At 38.9% G+C, this 27,924-nt stretch overlaps 1 protein-coding gene across 4 annotated transcripts in view; it reads left to right on the forward strand.

Annotated features, from left to right (window-relative positions):
• TMTC1 (transmembrane O-mannosyltransferase targeting cadherins 1) overlaps positions 1 to 27,924 on the forward strand; it is a 338,032-nt gene that overhangs the window by 111,146 nt on the left and 198,962 nt on the right. The gene's annotated exons all lie outside the window — the stretch shown is intronic.

Genomic DNA, 27,924 nt, shown 5'->3' on the forward strand with positions numbered 1-27,924 from the left:
ATCAATCTGATTTTGGTGTTGACCATCTGGTGATGTCCATGTGTAGAGTCTTCTCTTGTGTTGTTAGAAGAGGGTGTTTGCTATGACCAGTGCATTTTCTTGGCAAAACTCTATTAGTCTTTGCCCTGCTTCTTTCCACATCCAAGGCCAAATTTGCCTGTTACTCCAGGTGTTTCTTGACTTCCTACTTTTGCATTCCAGTCCCCTATAATGAAAGGGACATCTTTTTTGGGTGTTAGTTCTAAAACATCCTGTAGGTCTTCATAGCACCATTCAACTTCAGCTTCTTCAGCATTACTGGTTGGGCCATAGACTTGGATTACTGTGAATGGTTGCCTTGGAAACGAACAGAAATCATTCTGTTGTTTTTGAGATTGCATCCAAGTACTGCATTTTGGACTCTTGTTGACCATGATGACTACTCCTTTTCTTCTGAGGGATTCCTGACCTCATTAGTAGATATAATGGTCATCTGAGTTAAATTCACCCATTCCAGTCCATTTTAGTTGGCTGATTCCTAGAATGTCGACATTCACTCTTGCCATCTCCTGTTTGACCACTTCCAATTTGCCTTGATTCATGGACCTGACATTCCAGGTTCCTATGCAATATTGCTCTTTACAGCATCGGACCTTGCTTCTATCACCAGTGACATCCACAAGTGGGGTATTATTTTTGCTTTGGCTCCATCCCTTCATTCTTTCTGGAGTTATTTCTCCACTGATCATTGGGCACGTACTGACCTGGGGAGTTCCTCTTTCAGTATCCTATCATTTTGCCTTTTCATACTGTTCATGGGGTGGGGCAACCCAAGACGGGCAGGTTGTGGTGGAGAGGTCTGACAGAATGTGGTCCACTGGAGAAGGGAATGGCAAACCACTTCAGTATTCTTGCCTTGAGATCCTATCATAGTCAGCAACATTTTCAATAAAACAGTTGTTACTGTGAGATAGAGATGTGAAGATTCAGGCAAGATCATTCCATTTCCTTGGTAACTGAGCAAGCTAGCAGACAGAAAGGGGTACATTTACTCATTTGTTCATCATAACAATCCTGGAAGATAATTATCACTTAATTTTAAAACATCTAGCATTTCGTTTATGTTTCCAGTATTCAGGAAGTATTAAAAATCTCTGTTCCTGAGTTTTCTCAATCATGTATGTTGTGAAAGTTGTCACAGTTAGATAGCAGAGAGAAGAAATTCAGGGTCCAGGGTCAGTCATATTGTATATATTTCACTAGGGAGGGTGATTTTGGTAGAACTTCAACTGCATATATTAAACACACGCACGTGCTGTGGATTAAGCAAGATAGTAGTTTATTTTTCTTACATTTAAATGAAGTCTAGAAGTAGGCACTTGTAGGGTTGGTATTATGGTACCACAAAGTTGTCTAATTCTTTTTGTTTTGCCAAGTTTTTTGAAGTTCTCTGTTTTTCTTCTTCTTCTTCTTTGGTCATACTGCGTGGCTTGCAAGATCTTAGTTCCCTGATGAGAGATGGAATCTCTGCCTGCTATGGTGGAGGTGTGGAGTCCTCACCATTGGACCACCGGGGAATTCCCAAGGCCTCTGTTCTTTGACTGCTAGGTTATGGGACCCACCGTTGTAGTCTAAGGGCTTCTCTGATGACAGCTAGTAGAGAATCCACCTGCAATGTGGGAGACCTGGGTTCAATCCCTGGGTTGGGAAGATCTCCTGGAGAAGGAAAAGGCTACCCACTCCAGTATTCTGGCCTAGAGAATTCCATGGATTGTATAGTCCATGGGGTTGCAAAGAGTCAGACACTACTGAACGACTTTCACTTATAGTCTAAAATAGTTGCTAGCTCTCTGGCCATTACATCCAAGTTCAAGGAGTCAGGACAGATGCGCATAGGCTCTTCTCTGCTCCTTAAGAAGATTTCTTAGTAGGTCCTCCTAACATTTGTGCTTATGTCTCATTAGTCACACACCACACACAAGGGAGGGAAATGTTTTTCTTTTAGTTGGTCAGTGAGTCTAATAAAACTTGTTGCTGTTACTAAGAAAATAGGGAGAATGGGTACTAGATGGAAGGGTATAATCAATCATAAAATATAGCTATTATTTTCCTGCTTTTTTACTTAGCAGCTTTGTCAACTTACTGAGCCTTTGTTTTCTCATCTATGAGGTGAGGATAGTCCTAGCCTCCACGAGTTGTTATGAGTAAGCAGTAAAAGAGACTGCACATGCAAAGCACCACTAGGTAGCTGCTCTATCCTGTAACTGGCGGCACCTGACTTAGGAAAGGCCCAAACTTGGAGCTCCTGATGAGGGGCCACACTGGCTGGGTGGGGACAGGGGTAACAGAGACCTGACAGCACCGAAGCTGGAAAACCCATGGACAGGGGATGCAAAGAACCGACTCATTGGAAAAGATCCTGATGCTGGGGAAAATTGAGGACAGTAGGAGAAGGGGGTGATCGAGGATGAGATAGTTGGATGGCATCACCGACTCGATGAACATGAGTTTGAGTAAGCTTTGGGAGTTGGTGATGGACAGGGAAGCCTGGCATGCTGCAGTCCTTGGGGTCTCAAAGAGTTGGACATGACTGAGCGACTGAACAACAACCACCTTAGAAGTGGAAGTTGGGTTTTTTTGTCTTTTTGTGTCTTGTTGTTCATAATTTGCCCCAACAGCACATTCACGTATAGTTTTGTTGTATTTTGTTGCTCAAGGAGATGCTTTTCATGGTGCAAGTGCTACAGCAAAAGATCCCAGGTCCTAGTTTTCTCAAGTTGATATTGTGAAAATCCTCATCCAGGGAGAGATGGTTCAATGTGTGAAACTGAAGCTCAGGGATAATGCCTGGCAGGAGGTACAGGTTGGAGAGCAGATATATGCCAGAGAAGAGAAGGAATGGAATTGCCAGTCGCTCAGTCCTGTCCGACTTTGTGCAACCCCATGGACGGTAGCCCGCCAATCTCCTCTGTCCATAGGATTTTCCAGACAAGAATACTGGAGTGGATTGCCATTCCCTTTCCAGGGAATCTTCCCCACCCAGAGATAGAACCCAGGTCTCCTGCATTGCAGCCAGATTCTTAACTATCTGAGCCATCAGGGAAGCTCACCAGAGAAGGGAGTGTCCTGCTAATTCAGCGAGCCCACTTTGCACATTTCTTCTCAACTCCATTTTAATGCCATAATGTGGACGGCTTGAACTAAAGTCATAGAGGCAGTGTTTACACCACATAAATCAACAAATGATACAACTCAAGTCTTTCTGTCCACCTTCCCACCTCTCCACCAGAGCAGTGTAGTGATCAACCACTATCGGGAGGCATTGGCATGTCTGTAAAATCTAAAGTTGTGAAACTGAGTGAAATCATTTAGTGATCGTGTTTATTAATTTGACAATGAAATACGGTATAGTGAAAGAAGTCTGGGAGTGGCATTATTGGGGCGAGCAGAAGAAAGGCTGTAGAAGAGTTTCAGGAGAAATGGAGAAATTTTTAGGGGGAACTCAATGGCGTAGAGATTTCTAAGAAAGATTGATGAATACTGCCATATATAGGCAAGATGTCCCACATGGGTTAGCCCAGCAGTCTCTAGCCTTTTTGACGTGAGGGACCTGCTTCATGGAAGACAGTTTTCCATCAGTGGGGAAAAGCATGAGGGATGGGGTGTAATGTGAGCAATAGGAAGCAGCTGTAAAACCTGCTTACTGTCTGCTGACCTCCTGCTGTGTGGCCCACTTCCTAACAGGCCACAGAACAGTATTGGTGTATGGCCTGGAGGTTGGGGACCCTTAAGTTAGACTATTGCGTTGTTAGGGACTTTAGTAGAAGTTTTAGCTGAGTGACTTGAGCAGATGGCAGATGGTGCTTAGTAAAATTCAGTAGCTGTGGATTGGTAAATGGATAATAATGGAGCTTTGGGAGCTGAGTAAAGTGGACCTTTTTTTAAAAAAAAAAAAACCAATCCTACTATATAACATAGTCTACAGTTTTAGATCATAATAAACATGAAGTAAAAGAATGGTTTGTTCACTTTCTGTAGGTGCTGTAAAGTGAAAGGGTTAGCCGCTCAGTTGTGTCCAACTCTTTGTGACCCCATGAAGCTGTACGGCTTTGCTTATAAAAGAGGGAACTGATTTAGAAAGTTTGAATTTGCTAGATTTTAACCTTGAAATTGTGATTCCCCATCAATGTTGTCAGCATATACAGAATAATCCTTAGAAACCATTTTCAATAATTATTCTCATTTACCAAGCTTCTCAGTAGTATTATTTGCTATATTGCCTACAAGACTTCTTTGTCTTTTTTTGTTGACAGTTTTGTTTCCAATAGGAAATAAATGGTCCTTAAAACAGTAATTTGCACTTCTAAAAATAGTTGTCAGATTTGTGAAAGTTTTGTTGAGAATCATAGGTGCATAGAATGAAATTTTGTTCTTTTTTTTTTTAACAAAAACAAGTTTTAATTTAGGTGGCAAAGCAAAAATTAGTCTTTAAGCATAAAGATCTTCATGCATTGCATTGTTTTAATATTGTGTCTTCCTGGAAAGTTTTTCTTTCTAAAGTAAATTTGGAAATAAGGAATACTATCCCTTTGCATTTGAATAAAGAAGCACAGAAAAAATTACATAAAAATAAATAAGGCAATTTAAAATTCTAGAATAGAGACTGTTCTGTACCTTGCCTGGGAATTGGTTTTCTGAATCTCAGTGCCAACAAAATAGCCCTAGTTGATTTATTTTGATGTTGAATGATACTCTCAAAAATATCACTGAAAATCTTTTCCTTGAGGTGAACTAAGTTTCACTCATAGTATCTATGAATACATTTTAGTTTAAAAATAAAAGTGTATATTGTGAAGAGATGATCTTTTCATCCTATGCCCAATTACTCTTTTTAAAGAGTAGTTTCTCCAAATGGCAATGGAAAGTACTGTTTATAATAGAAAGGGAAAAAAAAATTTCTGGAGTTTTATTAAAAATAGCATGGCATATCTGAACAAAACAAGGGACTTGTTAATACATTCTCTATGTAACTATTGAGTTGGAAATTTCTCTGTGTTCACTATAACCTGTCATTTGTAATAACAGTATTAGAAAATGATATGATCCCCTTGTCCTGTGTGTGTGCGTATGTGTGTGTGGCATGCCTTATGCTAAGTGTGCTCACTGTATTTTCTTTCTTAATCCTCACAAGTTCAGCTCACAGCTAGGAAATAGCAGAGTCGGTATTTGAATATATGTCTATGTCTCTAGAACCAGAAATCTTATATGCCATTCACGCCAAGGTGTATATGAGCAGTGTATCTTTAGCAGAGTGAGAAAAAAGGTAAAAAAATAAACAAATGAAACATTTCTTAAAGACCCTAGTCTGATATATCTTAACATTAGAAAGGGAACAGATGTGAATTTGTTCAGAGCAATTTAGGACTAATGTAGGGTTAAAAAGAAAGACAAGGCCATCCATTTTTTTGGGTATAATTGTAATATTTGGATGTGATGTACTGAGTATACATTCCAATGAGAGAAACTATATATATCTGCTAAGATAAGAAAATATGGCTGAAATTTTTTAATATTAGTTTTGCTCAAACTTTTAAGAATTTACAAACATTTGACGTTCAGAATTTCTTTTTAGCCTTCTTTTCCTCTAACTGCTGCTGCTAAGTCACTTCCGTCGTGTCCGACTCTGTGCGACCCCATAGACAGCAGCCCACCAGGCTCCCCTGTCCCTGGGATTCTCCAGGCAAGAATACTGGAGTGGGTTGCCATTTCCTTCTCCAATGCATAAAAGTAAAAAGTGAAAGTGAAGTCACTCAGTCATGTCCGACTCTTAGCGACCCCATGGACCGTAGCCTACCAGGCTCCTCCGTCCATGGGATTTTCCAGGCAAGAGTACTGGAGTGGGGTGCCATTACCTTCTCCGCTTATCTATAGTAATAAAACTGCTCTGGAAATCCCATATTTTACTTGGAAAAAGAATAAAAATGAAAAGTTGACTGGATGTTTCTTTTTCTAACCATTCCATCACACCGATACTGTATTTTTTCTATTTAAAGTGAAAAGAAATTAATTATTTTCAGTTTAATAGCCAACTAGCTACTCTGTTAGTGAAAACATTGCAGTTTTTTAATAGTTAGGAGAAATTATTTGCAAGCTTTGCTTTTTCCAGGTATGTTAAATTCTTTTTATTTCTCATCTTTTGTTGGACTTCCTGCTTTCCATGAACTTAAATTATGTAAAAGAAATGATTGTACAGTACATTCAGTGGCACTTTTCAGTAACATCCTGGTGTGAGAGATTATATATATGGGCATGTTTAGCTGTTGAGGTTTATGTGGAGTTTTGTGAGTATCATTTAGGGTCAGACGTTTGAAGGTTTTCTTTAAATTCTCTCTGGTTTAGAATAACCATGCTTATCTCAATTTTACACATCTTCTCTCTTCTATTTTTTGCGGGTCTTAGGTTGAGTTTCTGAATGCTTTTGGAAAGAGTGATATAAATAATTTTGACTTTGCTTCTTGGAAGTCAGAGTTTCTACTGATTTCAGTTGTAAACCATCTGGGCAGTTGAATGCTAAATCTGGTATATTAAGGGAAGGAAGCCAGGAGTTCCGAAGATTCATTTGCTGACAGGAGTAACCAAATCCAACTTGTACTAAGCTTCTCAAAATAAGTTAACTGCAGATGCTGAATCTATGATTTTGTAACACCTGTCATGCGTGAGTGAGTGAAGTCATTCAGTTGTGTCTGACTCTTTGTGACCCCATGGACTGTAGCCTGCCAGGCTCTTCTGTCCTTTGGATTTTCCAGGCCAGAATACTGGAGTAGGCTGCCATTTCTTTTTCGAGGGGATCTTCCCGACCCAGGGATGGAACCCGTGTCTCCCACATTGCACCAGACTCCTTCTGCTCCTTTGTCTGAGCCACCAGGGAAGAACAGCACCTGTCATACTTTGAGCTTAATGCTCTTCAGTGAGGCAGCATGACACAGGGCAACAGACATGGACTTTAGAATTAATTTGATATTTCTAAAATTTTTTTTTGTTTTAAAATATATATAAGAATAACAGGAAGATCCAAAGATAATGCAAAGAGGTCCCTTTTACCCTTCACCCAGTTCAGTCAGTTCAGTTCAGTTGCTCAGTCGTGTCCGGCTCTTTGCGACCCCATGAATCGCAGCACGCCAGGCCTCGCTGTCCATCACCAACTCCCGGAGTTCACTCAGACTCACGTCCATTGAGTCAGTGATGCCATCCAGCCATCTCATCCTCTGTCATCCCCTTTTCCTCCTGCCCCCAATCCCTCCCAGCATCAGAGTCTTTTCCAATGAGTCAACTCTTCGTATGAGGTGGCCAAAGTACTGGAGTTTCAGCTTTAGTTAGCATCATTCCTTCTAAGGGACACCAGGGCTGATCTTCTTTAGAATGGACTGGTTGGATCTCCTTGCAGTCCAAGGGTCTTTCAAGAGTCTTCTCCAACACCACAGTTCAAAAGCATCAGTTCTTTGGCACTCAGCTTTCTTCACAGTCCAACTCTCACATCCATACATGACCACTGGAAAAGATTTACCCTGTAAATAACTAAAGTACAATATTAAATCTAGGATTGATATTGATGCAACATGTATATAGTTCTAAGTCATTTTATTGTATCTGTAGATTGATATAAGCACCATCACAATCAAGGTACCCAATTATCATGTCAATACAAAGATGTCTATTATGCTGTCTCTTATAGCTGTACTCACCTTCTACCCTGCCACCAACCCCAAACCTCTGGCAATCACTAGTGTATTTTTCATCTCTATAACATTGCCATTTGGGGAACAGTCTACTGTGAAATTGTGTAGCATGTGGCCTTTTACGATTTTTCTTTTTAGCATAATGTCTTTGAGATCCATCCAAGTTGGTGTGTATATCAATAGTGTGCTCCTTTCTATTGCTGTGTAGTATTACACGGTATGGATGTGTGGACTTACTAGAGTTTGTTTGAGCATCATCTGTTGATGTTCTAATATCCATTTGTGGTCAGTAGAAGCTTCCTTCAGGTTGGTTCCTCTGTCCTTTTGATGTGGCCTCAGTTGTCTTCCCTGATGTTCCAGACATTCCATGTTTATCTTATCCATTTTCTACACTAGTCATTCCTCCAAGTGCTTTTGGTTCTTCCAAGATGGGAGTGATGTTTAGGACCAAAATTAAGGCTTTTGCAGTGCTCATTGCTACTGAATAATTAGTGTTTCTAGGACTTTCCAGTGGCAAGTTCTGTCAAAATCAATTATCTTTCAAATATGAAACTAGGTAATGAGTTCATCCTGATACTTTTGATTCACATTTAGAACTACAAGGATTTTGACCTCACCTCACCCATGGTGCATCTCTGTCTCCCTCTCTGCCACTGAAAATTGTAGTTCCTAAGGACATAGCATAATTATGTATTAATATTTGTTTTGCCCCACATTATTCACATGGCAGTCTCAAAACAACAAAACCAATGTTACCTAGGACAACATGATTATTAAAAGTAGTTAGTGAGTTTTTAATAATTCTCTTTGTTTTTCAAGTATATGTATGAGATGTGTGGGCTTCCCAGGTGGCACTCGTGGTAAAGAATCCACTGCCAATGCAGGAGACATAAGAGACAGGAGTTTGACCCCTAGGTTGAAAAGATCTCCTGGAGGAGTTCATTGCAACCCATTTCAGTATTCTTGGCTGCAAAATCCCATGGACCGAGGAGCCTGGTGCACTGCAGTTCAGAGGGTTGCTAAGAGTCAGACATGACCGAAGCAACTGAATGTGCATACATGAGATATATACAGTAAAGGTGCTGTTTTAGACTCACTTGATATAGTTCCTTTTGTAAAGTTATGGCTCATTTGTTTCATGCTGCTTTTGATTTTTAGGGTTTTTTTTTTTCTTGCCTTTGATTTTGTTTTATAATCATGTAAACACTCCTTCTGAATCTACAAGGCAGTGTCTATCCAGGGAGATCTGCCCAATGCTCTCTACCCCATTGCCTCCCTCCATCTGTAAGTAACTCTTTTTTCTCTTTTCTTCCTTCATCTCCTTTTCCTTCTCTTTTCAGTTTGCTTTTGCTCTAATTTAAGATAAATATCTTTCTTCCCATCTTAAATAAGTGGTAGCTTATTTTATACTTTTTTCTCACTGATAATATATCCCAGAGATTACTCCATAGCACTAGGTTAGGGTAATCACTATGAACTTTGATTATTGAACATTTATTATGCTGTAGTAGCTCCTTAAGAATTACTGATGTAGCCGAAATGATTTCACTTTTGTCTGCTCTTTAGCCTTTAATTCTCATTCCTGTTTCGAAAATTCTATCTTTTCATATTTTTTAACTTACTTTTAAAAACACTTTGTTTAAATAATAGAATTCATTGACTTCTCTCTGATTATAAAATATTTTTTATTAACTGTTGAAAAGTTTTGAACTACAGAAAATTATGGAGAAGAAATTAAAGGATGCTTAATATCATATCCAAGGATAGCCTCTATTAATATTTTGCTGCTGCCTTAATCAGGCTTCCTTGGTGGCTCAGTGGTAAAGAATCTGCCTGCCAGTGCAGCAGATGCAGCTTTGATTCCTCAGTCAGGAAGATCCCCTGAAGAAGGGAATGGCAACCTGCTCAGAATTTTTGCCTGGAAATCCTATGGACAGAGGAGCCTGGCAGGCTACAGTCCACAGGGTCGCAAAAGAGCCTGACATGACTTTGCAACATGACTAAACAACCACCATAACAGTTGTCATAGACTTGGTGGCTTAAGCTATAGACATTTATTTCTTACAGTTCTGGGGGCTGAGAAATTGAAGATCAAAGTGCTGGCAGATTTAGCTCTTGGTGAGGGCTCTTACTCATTTGCAGATGGTCATCTTGGTATTGTATTCTCACAAGACAAAAAGCAAAGAGAGAAGCTTTCTCATGTCTTTTCTTATAAGGGAACTAATTCCATTATGAAGGCTGCACTGTCATGACCTAGATACCTCCCAAAGTCTTCTTTTCCAAATACCATCACATTGGAGATTAGGGTTTCAATATGAATTTGGGGGATTATAAGCATGCAGTCTGTAACAGCTTACCCATCTTTTGACCTTTTAACAACTGAATTCATATTGTATAATGCTGCTTGTTCTTTTATTTTTGGTCATGTTATCTTATTTTTATTTAAGAAAGTGTAATGAGTGTTTACACACCTCTTTAAATATTCTTCTAAATGTAATTTTAAATAATTTAATGGTATTATTCCCTTACATGGTTATGCTAAAATTTATTTAAGCATTCCCTTATATATAGGTTGTTTCCAGATTTTTACTAATAATTCTTTCTATGTGCCTCTGATTTGAGTGTGATTACTAAAGGTTGATGAAATGTTTTAGGCTTTGATGCATGATGCCAATTGCTATTCAGAAAAAAAAGTGCTCAGGGTTATATAAATTATCTCTCACATGAGAAATCCATTATTTTGTGTGTCTCATAGTATCCAAGCCAACATGGTATTCTGCTCTTTTAAAACTTAGCATTTATAAAACAGAGACACTAGTGTAAATCTCTCAGAGTGTCTCAGATTTGTTTTCAAAAGGTGAATCTCTAGATCTCTCTTTGCTTGTGAGAAGATGATGCTCTGTTGCTGACTGGTGAGCAGCTTACCTCTATACTGTGCACTGGCAGCTTTATATAGTCCAGTAATTACAGTAATTACAATTCCATTGACTGTACATATAGGGGGCTCTGTACAGTTTTAGTGGTTGCTAAACTTTTGTTTCTTTCTGTCCTCCTCTCCTTTTTGTTGTTTTAACAAAATGATACTATAAAAAAATAACTTGTATTGGCTTATCCAAGCAGAAAAGATTTATCTGACAGCTAGAAAATGTGGGTGAGAAAACTCTAGTTCTCATGTTTTCAGAATTAACAGTTCAACCAATTAGTAGATATCTTCCACCAGAGAAACACTTCTTTTTTATTAAACTCTTACTCATGAGGAATAGTAAGTCATGAATTAAGATTCTGTGTGTGTGTGTGTGTGTGTGTGTGTGTGTGTGTGTGTGCATGTGTATGTCTAGAGCAAAGGAAAAAAAAAAGCTAATTTTTTTCCTTTTAATTTTGCAGAATTTGTGGTTTGGTTACTCCTTAACATTTTATTCTACTGTACTCTACCAACCTGCTAGACAATGGCATATGGGGTGATCTTCTACTTCTGCTTTCCCAGGGCATTTCCACGTTGAACCTTGAATGTCCTATGTCCCAGCAAGCTGCTCAGTACTAGGAAGATTGGACTGGTTGGTCACGCTTGATGACAATCCAGTTTCGTGTATGGAAATCTCTTGGATTGGGAAATGTCAGGCTGGACAATTTTCAGAAGGCTTATAGCTGAGCTTGAACTTAGTTTAGGAGAGAAAAAATGTATTTGTTAAAATAATATCTCAAATTGGGCCCTGATGTCTATCAGTATGGTTTGTAAAGGGAGTATTATATAATTAGGATTCTAAATATTTCATTTTGATGAATTGAATGCCTACTGTGCAAAACTGTGCTAGGTCTGTGTGAAAACTTAGCAGAGACAGAAAAAACACTATTTTTTAAATTGAACATTAAGTTACTTTGCACATGGTTTGATGACTAGAAATATAGCAACGCTGTGATAGTATGACAGTGAGGAAATGAAATTGGCTGCAAAGAAAATGGAAACATGATATTTAACAAGTTGTTCTGGAAGTCATTAGGACAGTGAAGCTGTTTCAGTTCAGTTCTGTTCAGTCTCTCAGTCATGTCCAACTCATTGCAGCCTCATGGGGACTGCAGCACACTAGGCTTCCCTGTCCATCACCAACTCCTAGAGCTTACTCAGACTCATGTCCATCGAGTCGGTTATGCCATCCAACCATCTCATCTTCTGTCATCCCCTTCTCCTTCTGCCTTCAATCTTTCCCAGCATCAGGGTCTTTTCCAATGAGTCTATTCTTCACATCAGGTGGCCAAAGTATTGGAGTTTCAGCTTCAGCATTAGTCCTTCCAACGAATATTCAGGAGTGATTTCCCTTAGGATTGACTGGTTGGATCTCCTTGCAGTCCTAGGGACTCACAAGAGTCTTCTCCAACACCACAGTTCAGAAGCATCAATTCTTTAGCACTCAGCTTTCTTTATAGTCCAACTCTCACAGCCATATGTAACTGGATCAGGGCTGCTGCTAGTCAATAGTGAAATTTATGGTAAGTAGAGAAAGCTGTGCGGGCATGAGATGTGGTGGGTGGATGATGCTTTAGTCAGGACACTGTTTACTGTTTGGGGCCAATTGGGAAAAGGCTAGCTTCTCTAGGGCAGAAGCAGTCAGTACTAGAGCACACAGGTTGTCAAACTGAGCATGAACTGGATTTCAGTCCTCTCAGCCCCTCAGTTCCTCCTCAGCTAGCTCCCTTGTGCACGGACAACCTGCATTTGAGTATTTGCCTTCAGTATCCAAGCTGAATTAAAGGAGCCCCATGAACAAGAAGACTGCTAAAAGCCAGATTAAAACTTTGTATTCTAGGAAAATATTTTGCTCTCTTCTAGGAAGGAGGGAGATAATAGAACTTGAGAGAAATGAAACCCTTTCGTATCCTTATCTTAGATGAACTTCACATTTCTTTTTGTACCCCTGAAGGATAAGTCATTGGTATTTTCAGCTGAGTTGTGGTCACTCTTATAGTGTTGATGACTTTGGGTGCCTTTATGAGCTGGGCACTCTGTTGACCATCTTATATACCTCACCTCATTGAAATCCTGCCCTCAACCTTGTAAGGCAGAAATTATGATGAGTATTTTATGGCTGAGGTACACCAGGCCTAGGGTGCCTTATCTTTTAGGTTTACCATGCTGAGTAGCCCCTCTAATATTAAGAGTGCATTACTTTGAGAGCTTAGGGCAAAAGACTCAGAGAGATCCTTCTGCAATCAAGGCATTATACACAGAGATAATGAAAACCTAGCAAACTGCTATTATAACATTGCTTTCTTAATGGTAAATGATTAGTTTGGAAAGTATAAGTAAAATAAAAATAAATGTAATTAAATATGTGAATATATGTATGAATTATATGGCTGGGAATGGAGCTTCTAGTTTCTTTCATGACTTTTCTACTTAGGCTTTTTTATATTATGTTTTAAAATGGAACTGTTAGATCCAGAAGGATATTAAGAGAAAATTTAAAAAATTATATAACCAAAATAAATATTCATTTGAAAAAATATAGGCTTGATTATTATGGATTCCTAACTTATACAATAACAATAGACTTTTTATGCAAACATTAAAACTCTGACAGTTATCTGAATAATGATTGTTTCTATGTTATGTGTACTCAGTGCTAAGAACCACTGTGATTCATATTTTTACTGTGAAATTATAGCTGTCTCCTCAGGAACATTTAGTGTGCATGAGCTTTGAAATTTAAAAACAAAACCAAATTACCCAGAGGTGAAGCATTAAATTGTTGAATTTTTAATAAATATCCTGTTATGTTCACCTCAGTGTAAAAAATGGAGTTCCAAGGGAAATAAAGCTTGATTCCCCCAAAGTGAGATTCTTGTAGGAAAAGTGAATTTTTGAAGATGTTTGCCCAAATCATTCAGGAATGACTGACATTCACTTTTTGCTCCTTGCAAACCTGACAGTCAACCCTCCTGCCTTACATACTAAAGGCTTGAGGAGTTGGAGCCAGAGCAATGGGCTGTCTCTGGATGTTTGTTTCTCTTCTCCTGTATCAACACTGCTTATGTCCCTGTGAATGGTGTTGTGTTTCCTTAGGCCACTTACTCTGCTGCAGGCCTTTGACCACAGTAAGGGCAACGCTGCAGGGAGGTAATCTATTTCAGGAGAAGCTGTGGTCTGCAGGAAGCCCAGGCTGCCAAATGTCTTCCTTGGCCTCTACATGAACTCAGTGCATAGAACCTTGTGTGCTTGGGGGCTTCTGGATTTACTGCTGTTATTACAGGTTGCTACAGAGCATGTGCATGAGGGTCGGGGAGGAGTGATGAGTAACTATGCAAGGCCTTAGATGGAAAGCTGGATTGGAGAAAGTGGCCTTGTTAAGGTCCTCTCCCTACCCTAAATCTAAGCTGCCTGGATCTGTAAAACAGTACCCAGCCTAAATTACTTCCCCAGTTATACAAGCTTGCAAGTGGGACAAAGACCTGGTTGAGCCAGCCTGTCCTATGTTCTACATGGATGGAACAGTAGAGGAGACACCAAGAAAGGATACTGATGTGCATTACAAGGTAGCCTCTACTGTTAGCAGTGGTGGCCCTTTTATGTTCTGGGTACCTAGAAAGCAGGTCAGAGCTGAGACTATAGGAGGAGGTGGTGTTGCTCCAGGTACTTAAAGAGCCCTGGTGATGGGTGGTAACACCAGGTAGGCAAGCTTAGGGGAAAGGGAGTTGCCTGGGTGAGATCTTTTTGCCCATATGTGTCTGAGCAAAAGGCAAATGGAATCAACATCAATCATATATAGATATATTCTTCTGCTGTTCAAGTCGTCAGGGTTTTATAGTTTCAATTTAACTTTTCTTTATTCAGATTTCAGACACTTGACTTTGAAACACTGAGCAGTGTACCAAGTAGAGGAGTAGGGGCTCCTTTGCTGTGTTTTCAGGGAGACCGCATGCCCAGAGCAGGCTGTGTTCACTCCAGTGCCTGTGCAGCAACACGGGCAGTTCTCCTCTTTGCCCCTGCTGCCTTCCCCTACTCTCCCATCTTTTGTCCCTCTAGATCCAGGTCGAGTTCACCTCTTCCCTGCATCCTCCCTTCCTTTCCAGGTCCATGTTGATTTCTTCATTTTCTGAGCTCCTTTAGTCCTTTATCATGTGAACTGCTCATTGAGGCTGTGAAGAAAGTACAGAAAGGTCGATATAATGATGGGATGTGGGCTAGAGAAACAGGATGCATAGGTTCAAGCCCCAGTTCTGCTAATTACTGACTTTATGATCTTCAACAAGTTCATTTACTTTTTATGCCACAGTTTCCCCATCTATTAACATAAAATGAAAATAGTTATAGCATCTGCTTCATAGTTGTTATCTTTTGTGTGTGTTTAAAGAATTAATACATGTGCTTATGACAGGTTCTAGTTATGCACATAATTGTTAGCTGTTATTTAAATGTTAAACATATGTATTTATTTCTTTCATACATTGATTCTAGTATTCAATATTTACCTTATTAAATTGAATATTGCTGGGGAGAGGGCTCATGATGGCAGCATTGAAAGATCCTGAACTCAACCTCCTCCTGTGGAAACAACAAATCTATAACCACATGTAGAATAATTCCCTCTCAAAGGAAACAGAAAACTTGATGAACAGAGTCTCTATAATAATAAAGGGTGAAAGGACACTTGGATTCCCTGAGGAGCCAGGGATCCAAACTCCACATCAGGTGCCCCAACCCTCTGATTCTGTACAGGAAAGATGAGGCCCCAAACACCTGGCTTTGAAAACCAACTGGGAATACAACCAGGAAAGCCATAGAGCTACAGGAAATGGAAATCTGCTTTCCAAGGGCTTTTATATAGATTCATCTAATAAAAAACCAGGGTAAAAACACTAGATTTAAAAATGTGTGGGACATAGGTAAGGGCTTCCCCTGTGTCTCCACCTGCAATTCAGAAGACACAGGAGACCTAGGTTTGATCCTTGGGTTGGGAAGATCCCCTGAAGAATGTTATGGTAACCCACTCCAGTATTCTTACCTAAAGAATCCCATGGACGGAGGAGCCTGGCAGGCTACAGTTATAGGGTCGCAGGGTCTGACATGGCTGAAGTGACTGATGACACACATACACACACACACACACACACACACACACACACACACACATGTGGAAAGAACCCACTTACTATACTTGAAGCATCTGCTGGAGAGGAATACTCCCTGAGAACTGAGACAATGGTGGGGATCATTTTTTGACTTCAGGATACCTTGCTAATACTTCCATTGGCAGGTACCATTTTGGAAATCACCATCTAACTTGTTAGCGCCAGTGCACAAGCCTTGCTAAGAACCCCACCCACCCCTGCATCTCAGCCAAGTCTGATAGTCCACCAGGCCCTGCAAATATTTGGAGAGCCAGCCCTAGCCACCAGCATACCGCAGCAGCAGCCATAGCTCCACCTCAGCTGAAGGGCATATAACCCACATAGTAATAATCCCTTGAATGGGAAGATTTAATGTTTATAAATATATATGCACTCAACCAAAGGATACCATGATGTATAAAGTTAATATTAACAGAGTTAAGGGAGAAATTGAAAGCAATACAATAGTAATTGAGGACTTTATAACACTCCATTTACATTAATGAATAGATCATCTGGACAGAAAATCAATAAACATCAAACTAAATGACACATTAAACCTCATTGACTTAACTAGGTATATAGAGAATTTTCCTCCTAAAAACAGCAGAGTATAGATGCTTATCAAGTACATATGGAACATTCTCTAAGAGAGATTACATGCTAGATAACAAAACAATTCTAAATAGATTCAAGAATATTGAAATATCAAGCATCTGCTCCAACTACAATGGTATGAAATTGGAGATCAATCACAAGAAAAAAAATGGAAAAAAACCCCACAAATCTGGAGATTAAGCAATGTGCTACTGAATAACCAAGAGATCATCAAAGGAATCAAAGGCAAAATAAGAAACCTAGAGACTAAAGAAACATATCAACATATCAAAATCTCTGGGATATAGCAAAAGGGGTTCTCAGAGGAAGGTTCAAAGCAAAACTTTCTTCAAAAAACAAGAAAAATTCCAAGCAAACAATCTAAATTCACACGTAAAGGAGCTAGAAAAGGAAAAGCAAATGAAGGAAATAAAGATCAGAGTGGAAGTAAATGAAATAGGGTCTTAAAAAATAGAAAAGACCAATAAATCAAAGAGCTGTTTTTGAAAAAAATGAACCAAATCAATAAGCTATTACCTGGGTTAACCAAGAAAAAGAGAGTGGGCTCAAATAAATAAAATCAGGAATGAAAGACAAGTTACAACTGATATCACAGAAATACAAAGGATCGTAAGAGACTACTACAAGCAATCATACACCAACAAACAGGACAAAGTAAAAAAAAAGGATAAATTTCTATTAACATATAGTTTTCTAAGACTGAATCATGAAGAAATACAAAATCTGAATAGGCCAATTACCTAACAAAGAATTTTAAACAATAATCAAAAAGTTCCTAACAACATATGCCCAGGACCAAACAGCTTCACTGGAAAATTCTATAATACATTTAAAGAAACTTTAATGCTTATTCTTCTCAAACTCTTCCAAAAAATCGAAATGGTAGAAAACTTTCCAAATGCATTTTACAGAGCCAACGTTATCCTAATTCCAAAAACAGACAATGACATCATAAAAAAAAAAAGAAAATTACAGACCAATATCTTTGATGAACATAGATAGAAAAGTCCTCAAGAAAATATTAACAAACCAAATCTAACAATATATTCAAAGGATCATACACCACGATAAGGTGGGATTTATTCTAAGGAAGCAGGGATCATTCAACATATAGATCAGTCAACATGCTATACTACAATCAAAATGAAGTATAAAATTATATGATCATCTCATTAGTTGGGAAAAAGCATTTGACAAAATTCAACATCCATTTATGATAAAATCTTTCAACAAAGTGGGTATAGCGGAAATGTGCTTCAACATAATAGAGCCCATATATGACAAACCTATAGCTAACATCATACTCAACAGTGAGAAGCTGAGAGTGCTTCTTCTAAGATTAGAAACAAAACAAGGATGCCAACTCTTACTGCTTTTATTCAACAAAGTATTGGACGTCCTAGTCACAACAGTTATATAAGGCATCCAAGCTGGAAAGAAAGAAGTAAATCTGTCACTATTACAGATAATGTTAGTTACTAAGTCATTGTCTGACTTTTTTGCACCCCCATGGACTGTGTAGCCCACCAGACTCCTCTGTCCATGGGATTTCCCAGGCGAGAAGACTGGAGTGGGTTGCTATTTCCTTCTCCAGGGGATCTTCCCGACTCAGAGATTGAACCTATGTCTTCTGCACTGCAGGTGGATTCTTTACCGCTGAGCCACTGGGGAAGAAAATTCTAGACTGTGCCAAAAAACTTTTGGAACTAATAAATGAATTCAGTAAAGTTACAGGATACAAAATCAATGTACAGAAATCTGTTGTTTTCATATACTAATAATGAACTGTGATAAAGGGAAATTAAGAAAATAATTCTATTTACAATTGCATCAAAAATAATTAAATATTAGGAATAAATTTAATCAAGGAGATAAAAGACCTGTACACTGAAAGCTATGATACTGATGAAAGAAATTGAGCAAGATACAAAATATGGAAAGATATTTCATGTCCAGAGACTTCAAGAATTTATACTATTAAAGTATCTGTATTACCCAAAGCAATCTACAAATTTGATGCACTCCTTATCAACATTTCAATGGCAAATTTCACAGAACTAGAAAAAATAATTCTAACATTTGTATGGAAACACAGAAGACCCCTATTAGCCAAAATAATGCTGAGCAAGAAGAACAATCCTGGAGTTATCACACATCTTGATTTCAACCTCTACTACGAAGCTATATTAATCAAAACTGTAAGATACTGGCACAAATACAGACATAGAACAGTGGAACAGAATTGAGAGTCAAGGAATAAACCCACTCATCCATAGACAATTAATCTACAACAAAGAGCAAAGAACAACATACAGTGGAGAAAGGACAGTCTCTTCAATAAGTGATGTAGGGAAAACTGAACAGTCACATGCAAAAAAATCAGATTAGACCAGTATCTTACACCATGCACAGAAATCAAGTCAAAGTGGATTAAAGACTTGAAGGTGAGACCTGAAACTATAAAATTCCCAGAAGAAAACATAGGCAGTAACTTCATTGATATTGGTCTTAACAATGTTTTATGGATATGATTCCACAAGCAAGATGAAAAATAAACAAAATAAAAGATACATACACAAAATGCAAAATAAAACAAAAAGTAAACAGGACTAAATCAAACGGAAAGCCTTTGCATAGTCAAAGAAACTATCATAGAATCAAATAGGCAACCTACAGAACAGGAGAAGATATTTGCAAATTATATATGCACTAACGGGTTAAGATCCAAGATATATTAAGAACTCGTAAAACTCAACAGGAAAGCAAGCAACCCAATTAAAAAATTAGACAGAGGATCTAAATTGATATTTTACTCAAGATGACCACAGGCTCATGGAAGAATCTTCAACGTCAATAATTATCAGGTAAATGAAATCAAAATCACAATGAAATATCACCTCCCACCTATTAGAATGACATACAAAATGACAAGATATAGCACAATGTTGAAAAGAATGTGGAGAAAAGGGAGCCCTTGTACATTGTTGGTGGTCTGTAAATTGGTGCAGCCATTATACAAAACAGTATGAAGATTCCTTGAAATAATTAAGAATAGAACTGCTACATGACCCACCTATTCTATTTGTGGATATTTATCTGAATATCACAAAAATATTAAATCAAAAAAATTGATACACCCTTCTGTTCATTGCGGGCTTCCCTTGTGGCTCAGACGGTAAAGCGTCTGCCCGCAACATGGGGGTCGGGAAGATACCCTGGAGAAGGAAATGGCAATCCACTCCAGCACTCTTGCCTGGAAAATCCCACGGATGGAGGAGCCTGATAGGCTACAGTCCATGAGGTTGCAAAGAGTTGGACATGACTGAGTGACTTCACTTCACTCTGTTCATTGCAGCATTGTTTACACTAGCCAAAACATGGAAGCAATCTAAGCATTCAGCAAATACTACTCAGTCATTAAAAAGAATGAAATCCTGCCATTTGGACCTTCTTGAGGGTATTTTGCTAAGTGAAATAAATCACATAAATAAAAGACAAGTATGATTTCACTAGTGGAATTATTTAAAAAAAAACAAGCAAAAAATAAAAACAAGCATAGATACAGAAAACAGATTAATTGTATCAGCCAGAGGAAAGGAGTTGGAGGGTGGGGCAATGGGTGATGGGGGTCAACTGTATGGTGATGGATGATAACTAGACTTGTAGTGGTGATTACTCTGTAGTGTATACAGATGTTGAACTATAATTCAGTACACCTGAAACTTACATAATACAAATATTGTTGGAATAACTTGTCATTTTTCATAGTGATATAGTTGTAGCAGCCTTTTTGTTAATTTCCTAAATTAATCTGGTATCTTCTGATATCTTGACTTAACATCCTTTAAAACATGTAATTGGTATGTTTGTACTTCTGAGAGTAGTTTTTGAAATTTAAGCATATCCCTTGAAGGTGAAAACAGGTTTAGCTGGCAATGATTAAAAGGTAGCAGAGTTGGTGGTAAGGTCACAGGGTGAACTTTCTATCCTGAATCTTCTTGCTTCCTACATGTGGGACCTTGGGACAAGTTACTTGACCATTTCTGCCTTAGTTTCTCCCTGTGAGAGGAAGATATTGAGAGTTTACAACTGATAGGAATGTGCTAAGGATTATAAACGTAAGAAATATGCACAGTGAACCTGAACTACTATTATTGTTATAGTTAACAGAATGTGTGTTTCTTCAGTTTACCAGGACAGTCCAATAGCAAATACTGCTTTTCACTAGCTTAACTATACTTGATTTATCAGCCCATTTTTCTTATTTGTTGTTTACTCTCTGAGTCATGTCCGACTCTTGGCAACACCACGTGCCCTAGCCTGTGGCTCCTCTGTCCATGGGATTTTCCAGGCCGGAATACTGGAGTAGATTATCATTTCCTTCTCCAAGGAGTCTTCCCAACCCAGGGATTGAACCCAGGTCTCCTGCGTTGCATCTGTTGAGCCACCAGATAAGCCCCATTTATCCCAATACAGGGGATAAAACCAGAAAGTATTATTACAGTTTGTTTTTAATCTGTTTCTTAGTGTATAAGTTTACTTGTGTATCTGTACAAACATATATTGCAATTAGCAGTGATTTCATTTCCATGGATTTCTTTAAGACTCCAGTGTGCAGCAAGTTTAGAGGATGGGAATAAGAGACAACCTATAGCAAATGTTGCCTTTCAGCCTCATTAGAGAGGAGACCACAAGCACAGCTAAAAGGCATAGAATCAGGCATCAGGAAAGTCAGTTCTGGTTTGGATTCACTAGGTCTCAATCTGTAAGAGGGGGCCAGTGCTGTCTGTTTTGCCAACTGCATATGGATCTTTCGAGGATTAAATGTTAGACTGGATTGAAAAACCTTTTGACATAGAAAATGCCATAAAAATATCTAATATGCATCTGATGCAGGAGGAAGCCAGTTCTGACACCATGTTGGACATTGTTTCTTTGACTTACTTTTCATTGCTTTTGTTGTTATAATCGTGCTTAACAGCTTGTCTGGAGGACCCTGCTCCTCTGCCTGACTGTAAAGTGCCTTTGTTCAGCTCATAGAGAGAGAAATTGCCCCCATCTACCTTGTGGCTCAGACAGTAAAGAATCCACCTGCAAGGCCAGAGACCTGGGTCTGATCCTTGGGTAGGGAAGATCCCCTAGAGAAGGGAACAACATACCCACTCCAGTAATCTGTCCTGGAGAATTCCATGGACAGAAGGGCCTGTCAGGCTACAGTCCATGGGGTAGCAAAGAGTCAGACATGACTGAGTGAATTTCACTTTCTTCACCTGTGAATAGAAGAGATTAACACACCCCTTCCAAAGGCTGGCTGTCCATTCCCTGGGAGATGTTTTGCAAGACTGAACACCCTTTCACTTAACTTACCCACTGTCTCTCCCTCTCTATTTTGCTCCTCTATAGAATGCTATTGGTTATTGATGCTTAGAGGATGCAATTTATGGGTTCAAAGAGAGTGCATCAAAGAGAGAAACTGAAGACTGCTTAAATTTCTTTTGCTGTTTTTGTTAATCTTTTCATCTCTTCTAATGTGAGCTAAGTCTTTGCGACTTTGGTCAACTGTGAGATCTTTTCTTTCTTTGTTTCAAAGAGAATCAGGATTTCTTAACTCCTGAAAATCTCCAGCTTCAAATTCTTTTTCTTTCTTTCTGCTTTTGGTCATATTATGTGACTGTGGAAAATTCTTAAAGAGATGGTAATGCCAGACCACCTTACCTGCCTCCTAAGAAACCTGTATGCAGATCAAGAAACAATATTTAGAATACCAGACATGGAACAACGGACTGGTTCCAACTTGGGAAAGGAGCATTTTAAGCTGTATATTGTCACCTTGTTTATTTAAATTATATACAGAATACATCATGCAAAATGCTGGGCTGGATGAAGCACAAGCTGGAATCAAGATTGCCAAGAGAAGTACCAATAACCTCAGATATGCAGATGACACCACCTTTATGGCAAAAGGGGAAGAGGAACTAAAGAACCTCAATGAAAGTGAAAGAGGAGAGTGAAAAAGCTGGCTTAAAACTCACCATTCAAAAAACTAAGATCATGGCATCCAGTCCCATCACTTCATGGCAGATAGATGAGGAAACAATGGAAACAGTGTTGGACTTTATTTTGGGGGCTCCAAGATCACTGCAGATGGTGATGGCAGCCATGAAATTAAAAGACACTTGCTCCTTGGAAGAAAAGCCATGACCAACCTAGACAGCATATAAAAAAGCAGAGACATTACTTTGCTGACAAAGGTCCGACTAGTCAAGGCTATGGTTTTTCCAATGGTCATATATGGATGTGAGAGTTGGACTATAAAGAAAGCTGAGCACTGAAGAGTTGATGCTTTTGAACTGTGATTTTGGAGAAGACTCTTGAGAGTTCCTTGGACTGCAAGGAGATCAAAGCAGTCAGTCCTAAAGGAAATCTATCCTGAATGTTCACTGGAAGGACTGATGTTGAAATTGAAACTTCAATACTTTGGCCACCTGATAAGAAGAACTCACTCTTTGGAAAAGACCTTGATGCTGGGAAAGACTGATTGGAAAGAAAGTTTGGTTGGATGGCATCACCAACTTGATGGACATGAGCTTGAGTAAGTTCTGGGAGTTGATGATGGACAGGGAAGCCTGGCGTACTGCAGTCTGTGGGGTCACAAAGAGTTGGACACAACTCAGCAACTGAACTGACTGACTGACTGAAGTGACTATTAATCTTTTTCATTACTGTGAAGGAGCAAAGAGAGCTTAAGTTAGTATGACAGGTATTACTGAAGTAATTTTGTTTATAGTTTTTAAAATAATTTATCAGTATATTATTAAATGGTAATAACTTATAGCTGAGATGTTTGCCACTGCAGCTGTTGTTTAGGCAAAAAATTAGGAGGTTTTTGAGAAGAACTGGAAAATCTAATATAGTAGTCTCATGTAAACCACCAGGACTCCTTCAACTTGCTGTCTACATCCCAAGCTGTGAGTTTTTATTTTGTATCCAGTCTAGTACTGGCGGGTAAGGAAAATACAGACAAAGAGGCATCTAAGTATATTTAAAATTTTATTTGAGTCCATAAGCATTTATTGATCATCTTGCTATGATATATCAGCTATCTCTTAACGTAATAATCCTATGTTAACAAAGTTCAATGACTTAAAATAATCAACATTCATTTTACCCTCAAGTTTATGGGTTGGTGACTTTGTTACCAAACTCAGATCTGGATACAAGGATGAGTGATGTTAGATGGGAAATAGTTGCTCTAATCAAAAAGCTAGCAATCTGGGGGAAAGGTGGACTCATGACCCAAAACCATCTCTGAAGTTTCTGTGTGGCCATGAAAGACTTTCAAGGGAAAAAGGGGAAGTAATCTCAGTTGATCATTGAGATAGGTGGTTAGAGTCATCACCATCCCCCACTGTGTGCAGGCTTGTCGACTCCTTGTGATCTTTTTTAGATGCTATATTATTCTCACAGTTTATTTGTGAGATCCCTGAAGGGGAGGCTGAGGAAGAGATCTGGTCATCTGTTCAATTCAGTTCAGTTCAATCGCTCAGTCGTGTCCGACTCTTTGCGACCCCATGAATCCCAGCACACCAGGGCTCCCTGTCCATCACCATCTCCCGGAGTTCACTCAGACTCACGTCCATCGAGTCCATGATGCCATCCAGCCATCTCATCCTCGGTCGTCCCCTTCTCCTCCTGCCCCCAATCCCTCCCAGCATCAAAGTCTTTTCCAATGAGTCAACTCTTCGCATGAGGTGGCCAAAGCACTGGAGTTTCAGCTTCAGCATCATTCCCTCCAGAGAAATCCCAGGGCTGATCTCCTTCAGAATGGACTGGTTGGATCTCCTTGCAGTCCAAGGGACTCTGAAGAGTCTTCTCCAACACCACAGTTCAAAAGCATCATTTCTTCAGCGCTCAGCCTTCCTCACAGTCCAACTCTCACATCCATACATGACCACTGGAAAAACCATAGCCTTGACTAGACGGACCTTACTTGGCAAAGTAATGTCTCTGCTTTTGAATATGCTATCTAGGTTGATCATAACTTTTCTTCCAAGGAGTAAGCGTCTTTTAATTTTATGGCTGCAATCACCATCTGCAGTGATTTTGGAGCCCCCCAAAATAAAGTCTGACACTGTTTCCACTGTTTCCCCATCTATTTGCCATGAAGTGATGGGACCAGATGCCATGATCTTCAGTTTATGAATGTTGAGCTTTAAGCCAACTTTTTCACTCCTCTTTCACTTTCATCAAGAGGCTTTTTAGCTCCTCTTCACTTTCTGCCATCAGGGTGGTGTCATCTGCATATCTGAGGTTATTGATATTTCTCCCAGCAATCTTGATCCAGCTTGTGTTTCTTCCAGCCCAGCGTTTCTCATGATGTACTCTGCATATACGTTAAATAAGCAGGGTGACTATATACAGCCTTGACGTACTCCTTTTCCTACTTGGAATCAGTCAGTTGTTCCATGTCCAGTTCTAACTGTTGCTTCCTAACCTGCATACAGATTTCTGAAGAGGCAGGTCAGGTGGTCTGGTATTCTCATCTGTTTCAGAATTTTCCACAGTTTCTTGTGATCCACACAGTCAAAGGCTTTGTCTGTTAGTTACATATTATTCATTTCTATTTCTTTGATCTAAGTAAAGAACCAACAGATCAGGCAAAATATTCTGTGATCAAAAATTTTAAAGGTGTGTTTCGGCCAAAGTTTAGTTAAAATATAAATTTGCTAAAGTGACAAGACAAAAAAGACCTCCTGCAGAGAGATCTTTCCCTCAAAGAGCCTCCTGAAAAAATAAAGCAGCTCACAGCTTTGGATGGCTCCTTGTCCTAGTCTCAGCTGAGATCTCTCAGTGGGATTTGATGACTGAATAGCTATGGAGGGTAACTTCAGAAAGAAGACCCATTCAGCTCTGAATATTTGAACATGATTAACTAAGGAGGTAGATGTTAGTAGATAGAAATTTTGCAGTCAGAAAAAATTAGGGCATGGGAAGCACAATTTAGAACATTTATTTTGTATAGTCTTGATCTTTTGCTTTTATTTTCCTAATATCAGAAATTGTTAAAAATGCAGAACTTGATAATGCTACAACCCCAGACTAATGTTAAAGTATTTTTTTTAATGTGCAACAGCAAATTATGAAAGGTCTACATAAAGTGAAGGAATCATGTTTTTGCTTCACCTTAATATTTGTTTCACCTTTATCACTTGGTGTTCCTTTTAAATTTTTTCAGTAATTTTCCTGTTTTTCTTTCATTGTCATCTTTGATGTCATCAGTTGGTGAAAGCATCCAAGGATCATAGTATTTTGGATCTGAAAGGAACCTTGAAACCATTTAGTCAACTATCACTGATGTAAGAAGGAAATGAAGCCCCTGTAGATTTGTACCAACTAATGTGATAGAGTAGCTGGAAGCACAGGGATAGACTCCTAGACTCTTGCTTCCTATGCTAGTGGTTTCCTCAGTGGTTCAGTTTTGTTGGCATGTTCTCTGTCTTTGCAGGGAAAATAGTGGAGAATTTAACTGAAGTTGAAAATTATCAGTGATGATATTTGCATAGTTCCTTGTAAGGTACACTCAGCTATATTAGCCTGTGATTGAAATGAGTAGCTGAGGTAATCTGATATTATGGTTAAGTCTTAGTTCTAATTTTTCAGTATCTTCCTCTATTGAAAAGGAGTTATAATGTTCTTCCTCAAGGAATTCTTGAAATTACAAAGAAATCATAAAGGGATTAGTACATTTATAACACTTATGTTTGTATCTGACATATTGTTTACTATTTTTACTATTGTTAATATTTGTTGTTGTTTGGTTCTAATTCACAGGTATTGTGGACTAAGGGGGAAATTTTCTACTATCCAATTTTTATGGTAGGAAGGAGAGGGAAAGGAGTTGCAGAAAATTCAGCTGTCTGTATGAACTTAGGACTCTCAGCTTCTGACCTAGTGTTTACCAGGAAAGGGGACCATGTCATTTTGGCTCATTTTCTCATTTAATTTTGGTGAACAGCTGGAAACGGAGATCTTGCAAGGTCATTTTTTTTCAACCACTGTTCTCTGTATCATCCTAGGCTTTGTTACATTTTAAGACTAAATTATTTGGTACTTTTTTTGGAAATAGAATTTTTCATGGAGGAAGAATTTCCAAACAATGGGGTTCTTTTAAATATATCTCACTGAACTAGCCATCCTATTGAGCTTTCAGTGAAACAAAATACCAGTTACCTAAGTTTGACTTCTAAAACCCTGTGATTTGTTTTATAGACAGGAAACTGCTCCTAATTTTTCCACTGTGTTAAAATAAGCAACAGGGGGAACCTGAGAAGTGTAGTTTCTCAAAACAGGCCAATCCAAGAAGGGCTTTTTCATTCAGATGTGTTGCCACTTCAGCCCTTTTCCTTCCCACTCTGTCCATTCCTTTGCCTTCCTGCTGCCAATTATCCACATCCTGTCAAGGAATAGTAGAAATATCCACAGTTGGTCTTTGTTGAATTGGTCTGAAAATGATAGTGATGGTAGAGGAAAAACTAAGGAAAGGCCCAGAACAGTGCTTTAACCTTTTTGGAATCACAGACCCGAGCTGACACTGAAGATCAAAGCCAAGGACTTTGCCTCAGAGAAATGCACAGATGCAAACATACATGAAATCTCGTGTTCAGTTTCAGGAGGTGATGGACTCTCTCAAGCCCATTTTAGGGTGGAAGAGATCACCAGTGTTATAAAAGCTGACAGTGTCCCTGACCTTCCTCCTCGCCCGCTCTCTCTTGGGGGCTAAAGGAGACTAAAGTGCTTGGCGGTGCATCCAGTCCAGAGCTTGCTAAAAGGCGACTGTGAATTGCTTTTTGGAAAAAGAAAAGGAAAGCAAGAAGGAAGGGATCTGCCTTGGAGTGATACTGTTTCCTCCTTACAGAGCCACTTGGACACATTTAGCTGTTATAAAATGGGAAGCACATGTATTTTGTAAGGAGTTCAAGTTAGACATTTTTTGTGAGATACTAACCCAGTCAGGTCTCACAAATGAAGCTTTCTTTTTGTAGAACATCCTTATTGTGTGAAGATAACACATTCATATACAGATTTTAAGGAATTCTTGAGGAGGATACCTTTGAGGAAAAATTAAACTAAAAAAAGTAAAAAAAAAAAAAAAGTGAAAAGGGGCCAGGGAAATAAGGATGAGGTGGGAAATATTTGCTGGATTATGTGGTTTGCTTTTTTTCCCCTACAGTTTATACTTTAAAATACAGAAATTTGTCTGTAGGCGAAAGGACTTGCTTTAGTTTTCCTGGGGAAGTTTGTTGACAACTTCCTCTTCCTTCCTTTTGATCATTTTTATTAAAACCAACCAATCACATGTCTTCTGTGTGGATATATAGTGCTTCCACTTTGTACAAGTGGCAGATGCAGGCTCCACATAAGTTGCTGCCCCTAAAGAAGTGGCTTTCTCATTACCTGGTTTGGTTCCAAGGGTCATAGGCACATGAAG

The sequence above is a fragment of the Ovis aries genome, chromosome 3, assembly GCF_016772045.2.
Source record: "Ovis aries strain OAR_USU_Benz2616 breed Rambouillet chromosome 3, ARS-UI_Ramb_v3.0, whole genome shotgun sequence".
NCBI classification, from domain to species: Eukaryota; Metazoa; Chordata; class Mammalia; order Artiodactyla; family Bovidae; genus Ovis; species Ovis aries.